General features: G+C 33.2%; 1 long non-coding RNA gene across 1 annotated transcript; it reads right to left on the bottom strand.

The window, feature by feature from the left end:
* Positions 1–198: 198 nt before the first annotated feature.
* Positions 199–2364, bottom strand: LOC127834479 (uncharacterized). Its single transcript, XR_008027958.1, has 3 exons — positions 2271–2364; positions 710–807; positions 199–274 (listed from the first exon to the last, which is right to left on the bottom strand). It is a non-coding gene; the product is annotated as an uncharacterized LOC127834479 (long non-coding RNA).
* Positions 2365–5664: the final 3300 nt, after the last annotated feature.

Below are 5664 nucleotides of genomic sequence, written 5' to 3'. Positions count from 1 at the left end.
GCTACATTTCACAGTTTTCAATACATTTTCAAAGCGAATTTATTTAAAACGTTCTGATTTATATAGAGCTAGACCTTCTACGGAGGCGAATATTTAAACACGTCAATAGTTTGTATCATCGCAGATATTTTGAAAAGATCACATTAAACTTGGAGCTCCTTCTTCCTCTCATACCCGAGTAACATAATCAACACTACATTTTTGACAATATTTTAATGCATAAAACATTGTCTACATAGCCCAACTGCATGCATTCGTCATGGTCGTTCGGTTCCTGAAAAAGACAATCATTAAAGCAATACAATTGTTTGAGGTGCACGTGTTTTCATTAGTTTGTTGTAATAATATTTATAAAACACACAAAACAGTAAAGTGCATCAACTGTACTAAGTTTACATGTTTTCATATTCGGCGTCGCCGATTACTCAAAGATTAATTCGGAGAAACAACATTTAGTTATGTAACGATCAACACATATTGACAAGTCGAATCGTATAAAAAGCATGTACATTGTTTTCCATAATAAAAAAACGTGAAAGATTCTTTTAGCGTTTGAAATTTAGAACACGGCAAAATAGCCTTCTGTAAGCGCGTATAACTTTCATGTTGAGAGTGCTGCTCTGATTGTTTCCTATTAAATGATCCATGATAACTTTGAACACATTTTTAACTAAACTTATGTAAACATTTATTGAAGCGATATATTTACCTAATCTTTTCACCGGGCATGGCAACACCATGGATACATGCACGGGCAGAACTCTGCTACACTTTCAAGAGGATTGATGGATTCCATAATGCGCCGGCCTGTTAAACAAATGAACATTTGAATTTGCACTCATGATCAGCAGACGATTTATTGCATTAATCAGTCTGTGGTTCAATAATAGCTACTGCGTTCTAAATGGCGCCCCCCCCGAACCTCGATATGTTACTTGGCAAATGTCAGACAAAATGTTTTAATCACAAGGACGCTAAAATAAACGTGGTAGGCGAATTTAAAGGCAAAGTTAAGAAATTCATTATATGTGGTACGGTTCTACAGTGGACTATCGTTATTGTCAACTTTGTTCGAAAACATTGAACAGGTAGTTGAATTGTCAGTCAAATTCAAATGGAAATAAAAAAAACTATCTATTCATTCATCATTGCAACGCTTTATAATTTCCAGGCTTTCAAATCGTCAAAAGATGCATATTATGGATATTTTAGAGCATGGTAAATGTTCACTATTACTGTTTCCTCACAAATATCATAACTACAACGAACATTTGCGAATCTGAAACAATGATTTTAATTATTTTTTTGAATATAAAAGTGATTTCCTTGCATAATTGCATGAAAACAATTCATAAATGCAATCAGAATAATAAAAAATGACATCACTAATATATCAATTAAAAAGTCATGGAAACCTTATAAAATGATTTTTTCAATAATGCATTCCGAATATGAAATTAACCGTCGAATGATTCCATTCCAAGTGCGATGTCATAATTCAAATTCACAGCAATCCCTGTTTAAGGACATGTCATTTTCATATCCTTCATACACTAAAACATACTTACACATTTTATCATTTTTATTAATTCTCGCTTTCTTTGTACATTTATCATTATAAACATGATGCATCTTCAATTAGATAATAAACTTGTAACATAAGTACTTTGTATTGTGTTTTTATTTTTGTGTTTTTCGTTAACATAAAAACATGCATATAATACTTTACATCATACACGAAATACAGGTTTAAGCGTATAAACACTTTACAGAGTGAAATAATAAATAGCAAATTTGATGAAGATTGTATCTTATATAACCTGTAAATTGGCATTTTTAAAACATGTACGTCTTATCCCACTTGGGTTAACGTTTGAGTATCTGAATAATCATTTAACAGATAATTACAAGAAATATGGAAATTAAATGTTTAACTAACTGGGCATGCGAACTGTCGTTTAAAAGTCACTGTTTAATTTAAACATGATGTTTTGATTCTTAGATTACGTTCAAGTTTTTGCTTTGTGTGTTGACATAGAATTTATTAAGATCAATATGTTCAATAAGTATACACAGTTGATATTACATTTGCATGAAGCCTGTAAACTTTTTTCATATGGAGAGGGAAACTTAATTTGTTTTTATGTATAAAAGGAAAACTCCGTAATCTAATTTGTGCATCTACTCAATATTTATTCTTGATCGAATTCACCTAAGAACATGTAAAAAAAAGTTACAATTAGTGAATATTCCTAAATAAAGGCACGTACCTTCAGTCATTGCCATCAAAGCCAGAACAACGCACGTGACCAGGAGAACAATTAGGCAAGCAGTCGTCATGATGATACTAGTCCTTTGATGTTTGCAAGCGGAATATCTCATCACTGATTGTTAAGCGCTATTTATACTCGATTTAAACAGGATGTTGTTCAGTGCGGTTTTTTCGAGACAGAACGAGACGGTACGGTAGAAATTATATGATATGATATGTAGACCATCAAACAAGTATCTTAAGGACGACCCCTACTGATATCATATAATAGATGACCCTTATAAAATAAAAAATGAAATAATGCTAATTATATGAGGAAAGAACCTTTCAGAACTTATATGGGACGATACCCTTCAACGGTGTGTATAAGTGAAGACCCTCCATACTGTATATAATAAAAGAACTATCCAGAACGTTTTTTAGGGAAGAATGATGAAAAACAATTAAAGGAATGACCCTTAAGAAATTATTTGATGGAAATATCAGTCATAATTTATGTGGAGGAATAGCCATTAAGTAAAAAGGTGAACGCCCTGTTTTACTTGCATAATTGAAGTTCCTTCCAGAATTTTCATTAGCGAAGAACCAATTAAAACTTATGTAAGTAAAGATGTCTTCATAATTAATATGAGTGAAGGATCATTGAGATTTTATTTGGTAAAGACTCTCAATAATAATATACATATTGATTGCATGTGGTTGAAATAGTACACTGAACAGTTGGGTGTTGATTTGGACAAATAATGTGGGCGCGGCAAAGTAAATGTACTTTCAACTCAGCCATTTTAAGGCCATGCAGAAACTTAATCGAGCTGGTGTTTAAAAGTGTAACATTACTTGAGGTATTAATTAATATGATATAGCTTTAACGTTATCAGCATTTCCCAATCGTGCAAAGCAAGTATCAAAAATACACTAGCATCGTGTCAAGTCTTCTAAGAAAAGCCACGTCCTCCTTGTTTACCAAACTTCAAATTAAAAATAAAACGCTCTTTCGAAATAATGACAAATGTTTAAATTCACACTTAAAGTTTTAGTAATTTTGCATCAATCATTTACTTATTTGTGCCAGTGCATTTACGTCGCTAACTATAAACGTGATGTTTACAATATTGACAGAGCGCGTAACATGCTTCTGAGAAAGCTTCACGCTTCAATGGCAATATATTTTTTTTTCTTGATGTACAATGCAGAAATTCGCTTTGCATCAACATCACCCTTTGCAAAACATGTTTCGCGGTAAATATTTTGTAATAACGTTTAGATGTAAACAGACAGACCACAAAAACATATTAATCAAATTTTATTTTTAACAGGTTGTTATGGACAAATGTTTAATTTCGTAGCTATTTTGAAGTGCACCAGGGAAGAACGAACTGCTGAACAAAAACGTGCATCCTGCACGACATTGCCTAATTTATCATTCGTTGTTTTGCTTTGAGGTTAGAAGCCTGCACAAGATTCGTTTTGTGGTCGGAAGCTTGACAAATGATGTGCGGTAGTCGGGCGTATCTGTTTCACACTGTCACTGATTTGATTTATTAAAGTTGCACATTTTACATTTCATTACTATTCTTGGAACATAACGTTTTGTTATTGAAATTTACGAAACGATTTACGAAAAAAACAAAAACCGGACACGTGTAAACTGTTTGGTAAAATGACGATTTTCAAAATAATTATCATATATGCAAAAAATAATGTATGCATTATATTGAAACAAGCGAAATTCAGAAAAAAGGTTAAAAATATTGGTTCATTAACGGATAATCATCATTCGAAATCGGTAGAATAATAATCCGTTTATAATGCTAAATTGCAAATTCGTCGTGTTAGTAGAGCGGTTATGCTTTGCACATAATCTGGAAAGGCTGCTTGGAAGCGAGGTAGATTTTGCTTCTAAAGGAACTGGGTTAGAATCCGGTGAACAACAATATTGTGTATTCAACTCAACTTATGTTGCTATTATATTTAGTGAGATTGTTTCCAAAATACGACAATCCGTGAACAAGTCCGTTTAAATTGATTTTATTTACAAGAAACACGTTTCTTACTCACATACAGTTTGATGTAGCACTACCACCACACCAAATATCTTACAAACGCTCCTCAAAAATTGAACCCGCGACCTCTCGGTCTCAATGGGGAGCACAACTACACAATTGCTCCGAAATAAAATGTTTGTACTTTATTAAATGAATTCGATTTAAACTATCGTATTTAAGCTATCCCAACAGCGGTCGAGCGCAGATTCGTGCACTTGGCCGCTAGATGAATAATGTTATGCAGTTATTCTAGGCAAATTTATAATTTCAAAACATTTTAGTTGATGATTTTATTCACGTTCAATAAATACATCAGCCTGCTTCTGTACTACAAATGTGTGTCTTATGCCGTTCATAACTACATGATAACTGAATTTGTTAACCGTCCGCAATAATAATAGCGCCTTCAAGCGTTCCATAAATAAACTGTGAAGGAAACACATTTTTTGTTGAATAAAATGGTCGAAAATCAATGATCACTGTGTTTGAGATGGGTTTTTTCCATAAAATAACTTCAGTGTCGTATTCAGTTAAATCGTGAACGGCGCTACTTTTCAAACCGTATACCCTTAATTTGTATTTAACAATTGTAATCCATATGATAAAAAGTGTATTAGCAACCTGCTTATACTCATGTGTCATCTTGAGATTTAATGTCACATCAAAATGAAACACATTGCCGCTTCAAATTGTGAGCTTTTGGAAACAACAATATATATATGTGCTATAACCGTATGCTTCTAATTATTCGGCTTTTTCTTATTAAGTTCTCAGTAATCTGCTCTTTAAATATAGGTCTCGATTATTAAAGACGGCGCTAATTACTTGTGGAAGGTGGAATATAATTTCTTTAGCGCATTACACACTGTATGTGTCAATTGTTCTTGTGCTTGAGAAAGTGTGTGCTCGGGCTGGGGTTTTTTCCAGGTGTTAAGTATCTCATCCAATGCAAGTGAATGGTTGACTTTGTATTATTGTGCACAAGAGTGACGACAAATAAAATAACACACGTTTATTTATTTTATTCATTTCATAACAGAAATACTCTTTTTATAACTAAACAATCACAACTGTGAGGGATGCAACATGTTTTTAAACAATTAACCGGTTAAATAATTTTTGACATCCATTAATTGAGTCGCGTTTTGAGAAAACTGGGCATATTGCATGTGCGGAAAGTGTCGTCCCAGATTAGCCTGTGCGGACTGCACAAGCTAATCTGGTATGACACTTTAAGCACATGCAATATGCCCAGTTTTCTCAGAACGCAACTCAATTAATCCGTTAACTGAAAGACTGAAAAAAACTAGCTATTCGATGTACTGCTTTTAAGTCGGGTGGTTGGAG

This window comes from Dreissena polymorpha, chromosome 6, assembly GCF_020536995.1.
Source record: "Dreissena polymorpha isolate Duluth1 chromosome 6, UMN_Dpol_1.0, whole genome shotgun sequence".
Lineage (NCBI taxonomy): Eukaryota > Metazoa > Mollusca > Bivalvia > Myida > Dreissenidae > Dreissena > Dreissena polymorpha.
This window is presented reverse-complemented; position numbering and strand designations above follow the sequence as displayed.